General features: G+C 43.5%; 1 protein-coding gene across 2 annotated transcripts in view; it reads left to right on the top strand.

Moving 5' to 3' along the window:
- The window catches only part of LINGO1 (leucine rich repeat and Ig domain containing 1), a 922,926-nt gene that overhangs the window by 749,597 nt on the left and 156,534 nt on the right, over nucleotides 1-16,795 (top strand). The gene's annotated exons all lie outside the window — the stretch shown is intronic.

The raw sequence follows: 16,795 nt of genomic DNA, 5'->3' as shown, positions 1-16,795 counted from the left end.
TCCCAAAGGCATGTAAGACTATGTACAAAAGGAGAACTGTTGTACTACTTTTGGGACTCATTAATGCTTATGTGAATTTCCTTCTATGTTTTTTTCCTCATTGTCATGTTTTTGTTACAGTTTTTTCATAAGAAATCTTTCCAATATGTTGATTTATATTTGATTGTTTAACTACATTTTTAAGTCAAAGAAATCTTCCTGGCAAACAGAGGGGGGAGTTAGGCCAACAGTCCTATAAATGCCTGGCGCTAAACTACACACATGAATTGGCCTAGGAGGACCCCAGGAGGTAGACCAAAGGCTCCATAAATTATCCTTGTTCCCTTTTTTGCGTTATGGTGAAGGTGGTTCATTAACTTTAAGACTCATCACTGACGTCAGATGTGGCCTGCCGCAAGTCACTTTCAAATCTCTCTTCTTTACGCCATGATTAAGTGCATAAACACATTTGAAGCACCCTCTAAACTTCATGTACACCACCATACATATCTCCACTTAGGTTACTCCAAGCCAGTGGTCTTCAAATTGCTTAATGCTACGCCCTCCCCCTGCTCTCAGTATAAAAAGAATCATTGGAACCCCCTAGAATTTTTCACAATTATTCTATTAACTTGGCAATGCTGAAATATGTCTAGAGTTACTTAAACATTACAGTTGAGTTCTGTTAAACCTTTTAAAAATGCAATCAAAAACATGATTGTCAAACACAGTAATCTGGTTAGCCAGGCCTTACTTGCATCAACAAGTATCCACAGTGTGATTATCCGAAAAGGTTTGAAGAAGTGTTGGAGTCCCTTCCTTTTCGATACATACTGCCAGCCAGGTAATAATGACAAAATATGTTAGCAACGGGCATTACAGAGTTGCTGACTGCTGAACATTGTTTCCAGCTTAAAACAATGCACTGCTATCAGCATAATGCTTCTTTTAACCAGAGAATGACACCCCCCTGGGATCAGTCAACGCCTCCCTATGAGGGGCCTCCAAGTTTGAGGCCCCCTGCTCTAAAGACACCATCGGCCTACCATGCACAATGAACAAAGTACTTGCTTACTTGGAGATGGTAAGTATACATAAACTAGATCCTCCCCCTTTTACATGTGTCTACTTCCCTCCATAGTTCAGCATAATTTCACCACAGGGAGCTTGGAGCACCCTGCGAGCCTCAAGTACAGCACTCAAACTCTTACCACGTAATCCACACAAAACGACCAAACTCAATCGGCCACGCACAGCAAGCAGAGTAACCTATTCAAGCTCATATGTACTTTACTCAACCTTTAGGAGGTAAGTTGGGTGCTGTCAGGAACATGAGGTGCCAGACAAATGCTACAACGTTGTATCAAACGCCTTTATTTCAATTTTAGTCCTTTCCATAGGTAATAGCACAAACAGTTCCGCCAACGCGTTCTGTTCCCATAAGGAGAAGTTCATTAATATCACAAAAGTGTATAACTCTGTGTTGCTCTGAACCGCTATCTGGGACGAGCACACCCTGATGGGGTGAATGGAAGCTTTGTTTCAGGTTCTACTTAGCCCTTGGTACTTTCCTTGCATCCAGTGCAATACACCGGTTGGTCGACCTTGGATCTGAGCAACAGAGTTATACAATTTTGTGATATTAAGCCCTGATTAAGTTCTCCTTGTAGGAACGAAACACGTTGGCTGAACTGTTTGTGCTATTACCCATGGAAAGGATTAAAATTGAAATAAAGGAATTTGATACAATTTAAGTGTCTTGGACTTCACAGCCTGGTGCACCCTCACTTGTAGCTGCCCCTTTCAGGATCTGGATCACAGAGGCAACAAGCAACGGCTGATGCTGGGGTATCAGAGTACAGGACTACTCACTGATGAAACTGGCGTGAGGTGTAGAGCCACAAGTCCGCCCTTGAAGCTTTCATTTTAAAAATGCTACAATGTAATAACATTTCAAAAAAGGGTCATGTAATGGAATGGTATTCAGTCAGCACATTGCGCCCATGTTGCAGCGTCAAAATGTAGACAGAAAATAATTATTCATGGGTAAAATTTACATTACACCAGCACCATTTCCCAAATTCCATAATTGTCCATTTTGTGAAATTTGCAATTTGAAAATTAAGATTACACGATTTAAGATTACTTTTTTTGTGTGAGCACTCACTTTCCACAAAGACGGCCTGCTAGAAACCAGAAGCAGGCTGCTTGACAAATAAAATGGCTTGCACTGTAAGTAAGAGACATTTTCTGTTCAAAGCAGAGTCCTGTCAATATTTTATGAGACTGTTTCATGCGCGGGGTGCGCTCGGGCAGAAAAAAGTCAAGGGCAATACTGACAAACCACATTTTATTGCAATAGCATAATTTCGGTTTAATGGGAACATACTGCCTGATTTTGCATAGCCCTAAAAAATGTTGGTTGAAAATGCTCTAATCAATCTCACTTCTGGAAATGACTATTTGTACCATTAGTTTCAGTCATTTCAGTTTTGGCCTTGTCAAAACTGGCCTCTTCTTACCCAACTATTAAACCACTTAACCTCTTAACTGGGAAACAACTATCTGCAGATGCTTTTCAGACCTACTGGGACTCTTGTTAGGGTGCAGCCCGTGCCGCTATGGCTCCACAAGCGTAGGACCAATTTTTAGGTGGTTTCATATTAGGAGAACAAAAAATTGCTATTGAAATTGATTGAATCAATCTCTTTGTGAGGCCAACCATTATTTACATATGGTAAGCGAGAGGTATCTTTGTTTACATAATCTTGGTTAATTTTACTGATGCTAACTAGTATGGTTGGATCTCCAATCCCTACTGAGCAAAATGTAACCCATGTGCTTACTTTGCATCCCATATGGGTGGGTGCGAAAACTGCAGGAATGGTTTACTTCTGTCATGGAGTGTAGCTTTGAAAGGGAAATTTCGTAAAATGGTGGTACAGAAGAACATGTCACAACGGAGATTGTTGGGAAATGTGAGAGAACATCTAGATTTCAGTTCAAACGGTACTGCAGATTTGTGAAGATTGTCAAGGATGCGATGCAGGGATCCGAGTTGGGGGGGCCAGTTGTATGTATACATATACTCTGATATTGATATAATGAGCATCATTCTCGCTTAGCAGCAAGTGTTGTACAGCATGCGGGGATGTTGAAAGTAATAAAATATTGTGTACATTATTTAATGGCATGGTGACAGAATATTTCCAATCCTTACATTTGCATTTCCCATATCTCCATTTTTAGGCACAGGCAGATTAAGCTCCAAGGCTGAGATGTCATACCAAGTCCCAGGCTCAAGAGTGTGCAGCATAGGCACTTGAGGACATGTTCACGTAGAAAAGAGGAGCTGAGGGATAGAGGGTGGACCTGAATGTATGGATGAAGGTTTTTTTTTAAAAAATATTTTTATTTACACCATAGCACAATTCGCACAATTCATTGCATATTCTCCAAAGATACATTAAATTCATATAACGTATTACATCATACACAAAAAAATTCATCAAAGCATCATATATATATCTACTCAAATTAATACAACACATTTTCTAGCCTAATCCCTCAATCCCAAGCCCTCTCTCCATCTTATAATGGGGTCCCATATCCTTAACCCCAGTCTCCTCTCTTTCCTACCTTTCCGGGTGTAGATATGTTTTCCAAATTATAAGTTGATAAGAGATTAGACAGCCAAACTTGCATTGCTGGGGGGTTTTTGTCCAACCAAGCCCTGGCTATGCAAAGCCTAAAGACTGCCATTGCGACAAAGATGAACTCCCTCTGACTAACATTAAGATCTGTGACAATCCCTAACAATATTTCTGGGGGATTTAAGGTAATCTGAATATTCAGAGTGGCATCAAGGAACTTCTCTATATCCTTTATCGCTGTTCGTATCTGCGGGCATACAGCAAATAAATGTATTAAGTCTGCATCAAGGGAACTACATCTTGGGCATGTAATGCCTATACTACCCCCCCATTTTGCTATTTTTGCAGGGGTGAAGTATAATGAGTAAAGGGTTTTATACTGCTGTGATTGCAGTGGTGCTGAGCACAGGAGAGTTCGCCCTAAGTCCAGTGATTCTTTGAACCAACAAGCCTCACCTTCCATCTTGTCTGCCCACTTTTCACTATGCTTGTCCATGTCATCTGGTTTCCCTGCTAACAAATTTGCATAGAAACAACGTATGGAACAGTCTCCCCCTGACCTAATTTTCTCCAGTATTTCTACCCTAGTAAACCCTACACTTCCACCCTGCTTATTCCCCAGAAAGCTTCTTAGCTGAAAAAATTTAAATAGGTCCCTCCTATCCTATGGATGAAGGTTTGAATGTCACATTTGATGTGGTGGGCCTTTCACTGACAAAGTTCAATTAGTCCAAAGGACCAGACCTGGGATGAGGCACACTTTTTTGGGGGTGGTTGCAAGTAATGGATGGCATAGCTCTCAATTAGACATTTGGAGGGTTCAAAGAAAGGTAAGGGAGATGTTCTGTACTGCCTTGAGAACCAGGGTAACACGTTTAACAGCGGCCTGAGTCTAAAGATGTTAAAGGGCGGTCAGAGAGCAACGACAATTGTGCCCTGGCAGAAGACATAGTTCATCAAGAAGCCAACAGAAGGCTGTTGCGATGATAAAGCTTGCTCATGACTAGTGGGCTCGAGAGTAGGATTTCTGTTTTCATAGCAGATATTTTTTTACATTTGAATCCGCATTTAGTAATATTTAAGGTTTATTAGTGTTTTTCACTGGGAAAATATAGCAACAACTAATATTTCCCCACATACATTCATGCAAAAAAAATGACCTTGAGCTTGGATGCCATTAGGATAAGTAGCCATCAGCAAAACTTTCTATTACAGTTTTGATAAAGACACAATCATTTTTTTATTCAGAGTTATATTCGCAAAGTCGACCTGGCAATATAAGAGCGATTTATATGAGAACAGTTTTAAGGTAGTTAGTGAATTTCTATAGGATTCTATAGGATTTGCCCCCAAAGGCATCGATGCACCTCAAATGTTAGAACTTGCGTAAAAAAGGCTTTATTAAGAGCATTGTAAACTGACAATCGGCACAGCAGTACAAGCTTCCACTTCCTGACAACTGATTGCATAGATCTAGCGGTAGGTATTTAGAAGTATGATAAATTAGAGCTAAGCAGAATCTTAGATCCATCCTCAGGCTTCTCAGAACCTTTTTTGTGGCTCAGGTCACGCATCTGATGTGCAGCCCTTCTCTAGTTTTATAGCAACTCCTACTAGTAGAGTAGTTCAGTGTGTGTATATAATATATACATATATATATATATATATATATATATATATACATATATATATATATATATATATATATATATATATATACACATATATGTGTGTGTGTATATATATATATATATATATAAAGTAAATCATCACCAGCAAACGTTCTTGACTCAAACAATGACAAGAAGCAGACCCAATAAATGAGTGCAGAATTAGAGTGCTTTATTCACGCCCAGCCTGTCCGCCATATATATATATATATATATATATATATATAGTGTTATAGCAACATCTATTAGTTCAGTTTGTGTATATATATATATATACTAGCAGCCCGTCCCGACGTTGTCCGGGTATGAATTGCTGCCGGCCAGTAGTATATTGTTTTGGAGAATTTCGTTTTGATAGCATTTCTTATCTGTGACAGGCCAGTGAAACGCTCCGATTCACAGTGCACTGCTGATGCACTTAAGAGTGCGCGTTTAGTAGTGTGTGAACTCGAGTTTCCCTGCTTTATTTTTCCTTGCAATAGTATATAGCGCGAACTCGACAACATGGCATGAGCACAATTTACATTACAGAAGAACACATTCATTTGTGGTAGGCACGGGGAGACAAAGCGATTTGCCTGGAATCACAGGATGTTGAGCTGATGCCGAGATTCGAACGTAGCTCCCCAGCTCTAAAGTTCGCAATTCTAGAACTTGTGGCCGGAGGTGTGTCTAAAAGTGTAGGTCTGTGCTGGCCATCAATGAGAGGAACCTGTGCATTTTTCAAATCGGTGGTGAAAAAATATGAGTATGTTGCTGGAGATGTGGGCCGCCGTGCCACCAATGTACTTACCGGGGGAGGGTAAACACTCATTATTCCTCAACTTTATTTCCGCATACCATCACTCCGCATACTTTCATTACGAAAGTACCATGACTCCGCAATGCCATTATAACGCATGGCATTACATTTTATATGCTTTTACCACGCATACATTTACAACAACATTCGTTGTAAATGCATGAATGGTAAAAGTATGTTTTTTTAAAATGTTTGGATAAGGTAAGTATGGGTATAGGGGTATATGTTTTGGGGTACTGAGGTATATGTTTTGGGGTGTTAGGGTATTTTAAGGGTTCAGATATAGTTTTGGGTTATGGGGTACAGGGTTAGTTTTAAGTATGGGCGGAAAATCCGTTTCGCTCGCGGATTTTGCGGATTTTCGGTAAATTCGCAATCCGCGAGATTCGCGAATCTCCCGCAAAATCCGCAAATCCGCGAGCAGCGGATTTTATGGCTTGCTCGCACTGTTCGCGTGAGTTCGCGGCTTCCCAGTACAACTTCGCGCCCAGCGAATAAGCGCTAAATTGCAGAAATACGATCTTAGCAAAACTGAAACTACTTACCAGGTTCAAAAGTTCAGGCTCATCATTAGTAGCCATTTCCTGTAGTGCTTCCTGAGGGGCCCCTCCAGAGTTCAGTTGCCTACTTGCAACTATTATGTGACCCTGCTCTGAACCTCAGAATAGTTACACATATGCCACAAAGGTCCTGAATTACAGCTAAGGGAGACAAGCAGGAGCCAGGCTGGAAGTTCAAATCCATTAATCAGCCCCTAATTCATTATTGTCAGTTGGGGCAGGGCAGGTGTTGTAACTAATTTTGCAACAATGAAAGCACTTAGCAAGTGCAAAAGATCACTAATCAGGAAGCACTAAGGAAGCAGGTGCCAGCTAAAAAAATATTCTGTGACACATTAATCAGCCCCAAATTAATTCAGGTCACTTGAGGCAGGGAAGGTGTGCTTTGCTTTGCCACAATAATGTACACTGACTGGACAACCAGAGGGTGCTGTGATGAAACAGAGGGTGGCATGGGTGGGCCAGAGGGTGGCATGAGTAGTCAGAGAGTGGCAGTGGTGACAGAGAGTGGCAGTGATAAAGAAGAGTGTCCCAAACAGGCTGGACACGTAGAAACAACAAGTTCGCAAAACTTGCGACCCGACAGGTAAGTTCGCGTTTGCGAAATTGTACAAAACCCTCGCGAACTGGCAGAAACCCGCGCGAACACAAAAAAAAATACTCAAATTCGCGAGAATTCGCGGATTTTGCGAATTGCGAGTTCGCAAATCCGCAAAATTCGCGAACGCGAGATTCGCAAAATTCGCCCATGCTTAGTTAGTTTTAGGGTTTAGGGATAGGTATGGGTTTTGGGGTACAGGGGTATTTTAAGGGTTCAGGGCTAGGTTTGGGTTTTGGGGTACAGGGGTATTTTTAGGGTTCAGGGCTAGGTTTGGGTTTTGGGGTACAGGGGTATTTTAGGGTTCAGGGGTAGGTTTGGGTTTTGGGCGTAGCTAGAGCTTGTGGCGCCCGGGGCTATCCTTCAGATTGCCGCCCCCCTGTAGGGTTGTTGGGGGAAAAGGGCGGCGAGCACCTGAAAGAGGTCCGAGAGACACGTAGTATCGCCGCTAAAGGTTACCGCGATCAATCAAGTTACATACACATACATGACACGGCCCACGGCTAGACAGCCCCTGTCCCCAAAATAGTGCTGCTTAGGGCAGACTGCCCCCACCTAGCTGCGCCGATGAAGGAAAAGTTGAAGGAAACCCAAAACTTACATCAGTTCTACCTACCCTGTTTGTGACATCTCACTCATAACATCACAGCTAGTGCAGGACCCTTGTCCCCTATCTGCCCCCTCCATGACCTCAGCAATGTCTGCAGACCCGTCCACCACACTGGGTTTGACCACAATTCCCTTGGCAGCACCTTCAGGATAATACAGGTGAGTCCAATGCATCTGATCACTAGACTAACTTTATTTCTGCAGTTGGGGCATTACCAGCCCGGATGAGGGGTAAGAGGGTTGGGAGGGGCAGTAAGTTAAAAACAAAGCTGGAAGTACAAATAATTTGTATTCTGTCCCAAGTTTCCATTGTCTTCACCTTCAGGTAACAGCATATAACATAAAGGCACACTGTATGTTTAAAGATAAATCCAAGTTAAAGTAATCGGTAGGAAATTCATTTGTTTGCATTATGATATTTTATTGATTAATTCAGTTACTAGAGATGAGTGTAACCAGGCAATAAAGGAATAGATTACTGGTGATGGGTAAGGAGTGGTGGTTAACGACTTCTGTATTTAAAGTGCTACGATGTCCCAGCCTATGACTTAAAGCACAATGAATATGCAACTCATTATTTTAACACAGTATAAAATGTTTTTGAAGTGTCCCATTTCGCTGCGGAATGTCTTTCATAAGTCACTACATCAATGGAAATGTCACATTAGCAATACGAATACTTGGCAGCTATGATATTAACCACCTGAGCTACCTCACACAAATGAATCCTGCCACTAGATGAAACTCCCATCTCTCTCCAGCAGGTAAATGCATCACCAGAGTTTACTTGACACTGTGTGTTGTCCGAAAACTACTCAATATACATGGAACATTGTAGTACTTTTAACACCTCTCTACTGCTACAAAACTGCTAAACAAAAGTTCCATTACTGAAGAGAAGAGTATTTTGAAGTGCAAGCCCATTTAAAACACTGCCCCTGTTACTGTGCCAGTTGGTCATTGTGTCCAAGGCCAGAGCCAATAACCGGAGATAGGCTGCGTGACTGTAGTTCTCAGTAACGGAGGGCATGCAGGCACTGCAGCTGCTCAGAGGAGGATCTTATTGATCTGATCATTCAGGACTGTGCAATTGCTTAAAAAGCAAAGTTTATAGCAAATTCACAGTGCTTTCTGTAGCACCTCACAACATTATAATACAGTCGCCACTGCATTGCACCAACCAGTACTGTATTATGTTTCTATCTGGTTAGACAAACGTTTTCAGCAATTGCATTTAAAATTGAGCAGCACAATATCATATTTCATGGTCTACTGACAGCTTGGCTTTTGGACTCTGGTGCCGCTGGAAACCAGCACACAACATTCTCACACATACATAATATTCATTCTAACTGAGAAACAAATTAACCCCGGCATTTTGGAAGAAGAACATGCCTCTTGTGTAAACTAACTGGAGTAATTCAGGTGACCTAATGCGTAGCTGTCAAAGTTTGAGACTGCTTATGTGTGACATAGCGTATTTAGTTGTCGTATGTGTGACATATAAATGTCTTATGTGTAGCACTTTTAGTGATGCATGTTAGAGAACCAAAAACTGAATAGAGATCAACAGTTATACCTATGTAGTAAGATCGTTTTCACAAATTAGCCCATGTTGTGGTATGAAAACTACAAAAAACAAGTTGAAAATTACAAAAAACAACAAACAACAATTTGATGGACAGAATGTAGATCAATGTCTTACATTCACCCCAGTACAAGGATCTGGGCCTAAATCCATTGTTTTTTGCACTCCACACCACCCTGGGTCAGATAATGGCGTTATGCAAATCAGCTCTGACCCTGTGCCCCATGGGAACAGTCCAGTCTGAATGAACTACAACAGCCATATCTTTCCCAGACCGGAATCAAGCATCCGAGGACCGGACCGGTTTCGAGGTAACACCTCTCATCAGCCCGGCTAGCTTGACTCCAGTGGTGTGGAGGCTCTGGGACCCACGTCTGAGCTACCCCAGTACACTCAGGGAGAAAATTACAAAAAACAATTTGATGGACAGAATGTAGATCAATGTCTTACATTCACCCCAGTACAAGGATCTGGGCCTAAATCCATCGTTTTTTGCACTTCACACCACCCTGGGTCAGATAATGGCTTTATGCAAATCAGCTCTGACCCTGTGCCCCATGGGAACAGTCCAGTCCGAACTACAACAGCCATATCTTTCCCAGACCGGAATCAAGCATCCGAGGACCGGACCGGTTTCGAGATAACACCTCTCATCAGCCCGGCTAGCTTGACTCCAGTGGTGTGGAGGCTCTGGGACCCACGTCTGAGCTACCCCAGTACACTCAGGGAGAAAATTACAAAAAACAATTTGATGGACAGAATGTAGATCAATGTCTTACATTCACCCCAGTACAAGGATCTGGGCCTAAATCCATCGTTTTTTGCACTCCACACCACCTTGGGTCAGATAATGGCTTTATGCAAATCAGCTCTGACCCTGTGCCCCATGGGAACAGTCCAGTCCGAACTACTGTGGTATGAAAACTGGCTCAAAGTACCCAGTGCTCCTAAAGTGCCAGACAGAGAGAAACGAGACTGCTTGACTGTTAGGCAGCTTCTTGCTTCGTGGATTTTAACTTGTGACACTTTTAAAACTTGCATGAATTGTAGAAACCGAATGTGATGTATGATTTTTAAAAACTGAATTTTAATATCCTTGAACTGCAAATAGAATTGCAAAACCGTGAATCCAGCATTTAGCACAAAGCACTCGAGCACTTTAAACCCGTAATACACTTCGTGACTGACTGATCTAAAAGTCGGCTTGTAGCTTTATTTTCATTTGTGCAGCGCCGCGCCCTGCTGTTAGCTTCTTCACATACAAGTGTTAATTGTATGCTACAGACAACCTAATTCGGCCCTTGAATACAAAGTGGACCCGATCCGTTTCGGCTTTTGCCGCGGGCACGGCGGGCTCTTTCATTCCCCCACGGCGCTTCCGGTAGCCTACACCGGTTAGCGCTACAGACTCCCCGGAAGGCGGTGCCGCCCACTCCTGCATATAGCGGAGTGCGTAGAGCGGACTCGCCCAGACAGAGAGAAACGAGACTGCTTGACTGTTAGGCAGCTTCTTGCTTCGTGGATTTTAACTTGTGACACTTTTAAAACTTGCATGAATTGTAGAAACCGAATGTGATGTATGATTTTTAAAAACTGAATTTTAATATCCTTGAACTGCAAATAGAATTGCAAAACCGTGAATCCAGCATTTAGCACAAAGCACTCGAGCACTTTAAACCCGTAATACACTTCGTGACTGACTGATCTAAAAGTCGGCTTGTAGCTTTATTTTCATTTGTGCAGCGCCGCGCCCTGCTGTTAGCTTCTTCACATACAAGTGTTAATTGTATGCTAAACCTAATTCGGCCCTTGAATACAAAGTGGACCCGATCCGTTTCGGCTTTTGCCGCGGGCACGGCGGGCTCTTTCATTCCCCCACGGCGCTTCCGGTAGCCTACACCGGTTAGCGCTACAGACTCCCCGGAAGGCGGTGCCGCCCACTCCTGCATATAGCGGAGTGCGTAGAGCGGACTCGCGCAGCGACGCGCATGCAGCGCGCCTAAGTCGCGCCAAAGTCAAGCCCTGCCTGTCTGCGCCTGTCCGCGCCAGGCCACCGACAGGCCACCTTTTTTTTTCCTGACTTCCTGACAGGCCATCGGCTACAAACAGGTACTAAAATTGCCATAAATATAATCTCTCAACATGATCACCTATACCCGCGCTGAGCTCTTGTCTCTTAATTTGTGCCACCCAGCCATCGCTGCACCGTTTATCAACCCGGGCCCCCCGCCAACTCGTAAACCACTGACATGTCTTTATGGAAACGTGCGATCACTCCCTAAACATTCCTTAGAGATCTGGGACTTACTCGATCATGAAACCCCAGATCTATTCTTCATAACCGAGACCTGGCTATCAGAAACATCAGACCCTGACATAGCAGTAGCCCTGCCTCCCAATTATAAAATAGTCAGACTAGATAGAACTGGGAAACGAGGGGGAGGGACCGCAATAATCTATAAAATGGAGATTGAAATCAACATCATTACCACCTATCTCGAGACATGGGGAGAGTTTTTAATCTTCTCCCTTATCCTCACTGGGAATGAGTCCTGGAAAGGAGCCCTAATCTATCGACCGCCAGAGACCAAAGCTAACTTTGCCGCCCAACTAGTTGACATCCTGGCTCCCCATATACTAGCCTGTAAAAATTTCCTACTGCTAGGTGATTTGAACTATCACATGGAAAAAAACAATGACCCCTACACCATCGAAATAAGGAACAGTATTGAGTCCCTAGACCTAAGACTACTCGAAACCGACCCTACTCACAAAGCGGGTCATACGTTAGACATTGTATGCACCAACTTCAAGGATACGCATATCAATGAACTAATTCCTGTCTTATGGTCAGACCATGTAATAATCAAATTCACTATCAAAATAAACGAGTCCCTACAGATTCACTCTAAAGAAAAAAAGCTGAGTCGCCCATGGAAAAAGATAAACTTAGAAATGTTTACGAAAATGTTTGCCCCCCCGAAAGTAACTGAGGACACAGTGCTTGACAGACTGGTTTTAGACTTTGATACTGCAATCAGTAAGACTCTGGTCTCTATAGCTCCTAAACGCCTAATAAACTGTCCGAAACTGAAATCGCCCTGGTTTACTGATGAATTGAAAATTATTAAACAACTCACCAGGAAAGCCGAACGGAAATGGCGTAAATCAAAAAATATTGATGATAAATCACACTATAAAACTGCCCACAAAGAATATATGAACAAAATCGCCGATGCTAAGAAAAGCTATCTTGGGGAAAAAATTAAAGCAGCTGGAAACTCACAGAAAGAGCTTTACGCAATTGTAAAAGATTTTTCAAACCCCATGGCCTGCCAAAAGGTCATTCAGGAATCTCAAGACTGGGCCGACGAACTAGCCACCTACTTCAAAGACAAAATTAACACAATTCATAAATCATTTCCCACAGAAACAGGCACAATTAGTGAGCCATGCCATGCCGATCCCTCCACTATAAATCCCATACAGCAAAATTTAGCCGATTTCGGAACAATCATGGAGGACGAAGTAGCCAACATACTAAAAAAGGCCAAATCAGGTTCCCCCAATGACCCAGCGTCCGCACCAATTTTAGCCAAACTAGCACCTGCCCTGACTCCCACATTGACCTCTATTTTTAATATGTCCCTAACGCGTGCCTTGTTTCCCACCCCCTGGAAGGAAGCCATTGTGAGGCCAATCCTTAAGAAAAACAACGCAGACCCCAAGCAACCGGTGAACTACCGCCCCATATCTTTGCTACCACTCTTTGGTAAATCAATGGAATCTATCATCAATGCAAAACTAGTAAAATTCCTTGAAAGACACTCGCTACTAGATTCCTCTCAGTCAGGATTCAGAGCTTCCCATAGCACTGAGACCACACTGATAGAGGTGGTTGATAATATCCGGCTGGCACTAGACTCCAAACAGTCGGCTGTTCTCATCCTGCTAGACCTTTCGGCGGCCTTCGACACCATCTCCCACAGAGTTTTATTAAGACGACTGGCGGAGATAGGTGTCGAGGGCAAAGCCCTGGGCTGGATCCAGAGCTATCTCACAGATCGTAGCTCTAGGGTTAAATCAGGACCTTTTTCATCAGATGCCATTGATAACGACAAGGGAGTGCCCCAGGGCTCAATATTAAGCCCAACCTTATTCAACGTCTACGTATCACCATTGGCCAAAATAATTAGGGACTTCGGCTTCGACACTCTGTCGTATGCCGACGATACCCAAATTCTTATAACCCTTGGCTCTGACCCAGCAGCGACCAAAGTGAGATTCAGCAATTGTATGATAGAAATAAAAAGCTGGATGACCAACAACTTTCTAATGCTAAACGCAGGCAAATCCGAAATAATGCTTTTCGGAGCGGCCAAATCCATCTGGTCCCAAGAATGGTGGCCACCGGAACTTGGACCCTGCCCATCTCCAAAAGACACTGTTCGGAACCTGGGCTTCATCCTCGATGATAAGCTGTCCATGGCCCCCCATACGAACAAATTAGTACATACTTGTATAGGCCTCATGAGGAGCCTGAGGAAAATATTCAAATGGCTGCCCTTGTCCTATCATAAACCACTGATTCAAGGCTTAATTACCAGCCGCCTTGACTATGGTAACGCTCTCCTTGCGGACGCAAACGAGGGCACACTAAGTAAATTGCAGACACTTCAAAACGCAGCAGCCAGACTGACCCTTGACCTACCCCCACGCACCCCCTCTGCCCCTTGCCTCAAGAAACTGCACTGGCTTCCAGTCCGAAAGCGCATAAGATTCAAGATCTGTTGCCTAGTGCACAAATCTTTGAATGGACAAGGCCCGAAATATTTAAAAAATAAACTTCAGGAATACTGCCCGGAAAGAACATTACGATCTTCAAATAAATATCTCCTAAAGACACCAAGAGTCCGCACTGTCAGAAATGGAGACAGGAGTTTCTCGAAGGTGGGCCCCACGGCATGGAACTCCCTGCCTATGGCCTTAAGATCCAATCAAAATCACAAAATCTTCCGAAAAGATCTCAAAACTCTACTATTCAAGGCACCAGCATAACAACTCCTCTCTCTCGCATGACTCATATCCTCTGCCAGCGCTGTGAGACCTACCGGTGATATGTGCGCTTTATAAAAATAAATACATACATACATACATACATACACAAGATCACTGGCCTACTTTTCTTTGCCAACAGGGTCACCTGGCAGATATATTTGGCATCGTAATAACCAATAACATACATGTTTTGGAAGAATGACTATAGTTTAATGAAATAGAATATTATGTCTAGTACACATTTCGGTTAAAACAAATGGTTTGTTAAGCCAGACTAGTTAATCAATGACAATGCGTGGTAATCTCAAAGGGGCGCCACCAAAAAACCTCGGAATCCCTGTTCCACTTTCAAGAAAGCAACATCTGGTCTATCACCACTGCTAAACTGTACCAGGTTACAATATAAGTATTTTAAAATTGTAATGATTAACATGGAAAACATAATTTGAAAGTTTCCTTTAGAATACGTACTTTCGCCAGTTTCAAGAGAAAACTATTGTGTAGTGGCATCTGTAAAACTGTGTCAAGTGAACGTTTAAGCCAGCATAGCAAAATCATGTTACATCAGCCTGCCACTCCGTGAAAACTGCTGTGCTGTGAATGTTGTGTGTGCGTGTCACTGACTGGCCGTGCATGTGTAAGTGGCTGCAAATGTAGGTGTGACTTGATTGCGTGGAACTTGTAGCAGATGGAAGGCAAGCCGAGCACAAATTCACAAGTTTATTATAACTCTTCTTTTATGCCCCTCATTGACTATCAGCTGCATGTAATGATTTAAGGCGACGCCAGTCACCTGCCCCCTCTCCCTGTGGTGACCGGCCGACTGCATCAGGCAAGCTCAGGCCCGGTCAGCTCAACTTCACAGTCAGGCCAGGTCCGTGGTCTGGGGCTGCGAATGAACCTCTCTGGCCACCGAAGGGTGTTTTGAATGACTCAGCTGAGCCGGCTCGAGTGACATACCTAGGTCTATAGCTTTATAAAATCATTAGCCTTCTTTCGAACTTCCTTCTCCTTACGTTACGTCACTCCTTCTCACATCACCGCTGCATATCCTCAGGCCTCTGCCCACTTATTTAGTTATCGGTTTTACTAAAGTTGCTCAGTAGGTTGTGGTAAATGACTTGCAGAAGCATGAAGCTGAGTGGAGCTTGGGTGCTCTTTCTGCTGCTACAAACCTGTATAATATTTCTTTACCTACTCCTTTATATACACAGTACGAACACATACCTTAAGATAAACATTTATCAAGAATATTTTCAATTAATACAAAGAGCAGTCTTTTTTTGGTGGTTTCTGAAATTCTCTATTTTTTTTTCGAAAAGCTGAACACAGAGGTAAATTCGCGAGTGAATTTTCTCCATTTTATATTGGACTAGTTTTGTGAGAATGAAGCTGGAGGATTTTACTGCGAATCAACCCCCCATGTGGCAACCAAGACATGCCCAGAAATGTCGGAGTGGCTTACCTACTGGATGGCTGCTCCCTCGTTGTATGAACTGATAAAACGCAGTGAGTTTATATGAGCGGGGGCGCTGAGCAATGTCATAAACGCTGGGCTGCTTACATTTCACGAGGAGCAGAGGAATGATTAAAGCGGGAACCATCTCGAACCGATGCGGTGGGCACGTGAAGGACCAGAATCGACGTGGCCAATAATTTAGCTCCTGGGCCTGTCCTGCAGGCCAGGACAGGTCTGAGGTGCGAACAGCAGTGCGAGCTAGAGACCGGGCCCACAAACTAGTGAGGCTGACCAAGCAGGTGAGCCAGTTTGCAGTCTCTTCGTCACAGCGTGGCTCAGCGTCCCCGGACGGCCCAGCTCACCCGCTGGCGCCGCATGGAGCGGCCAGGAAGTCATGTGCGGTGCAGTGCGCACTGCTACTGCGCAGAGGAATAGCATGATTGCAGCAGAAGCCCTCAAGCATGCTGGGAGCAGTGCTTGCAAAACGGCGGCCTCGTGGCACTGGCCCGTTGCGGCGGCCTTTATAATTTATTTGAGGACACTGACTCTGACTGACAGAAGTCAATGTCCCCAAATAAATTATAAAGGCCGCCGCAACGGGCCAGTGCCGCGCGGCATCCGCCCTAAAAACAGTGCCGCCCGGGGCGGACCGCCCCCCTCGCCCCCCCCTCGCTACGCCGGTGACAGGGTTATTTTTATGGTTCAGGGCTAGGTTTGTATGTTATGTATGTATGATGTATATATATGCTTTTCTGATTATATATATATATATATATATATATATATATATATAAAATCAGAAAAGCAGGCAAAGCATGC

The sequence above is a fragment of the Lissotriton vulgaris genome, chromosome 2_2 (genome assembly GCF_964263255.1).
Source record: "Lissotriton vulgaris chromosome 2_2, aLisVul1.2, whole genome shotgun sequence".
Taxonomy (NCBI): Eukaryota; Metazoa; Chordata; class Amphibia; order Caudata; family Salamandridae; genus Lissotriton; species Lissotriton vulgaris.
This window is presented reverse-complemented; position numbering and strand designations above follow the sequence as displayed.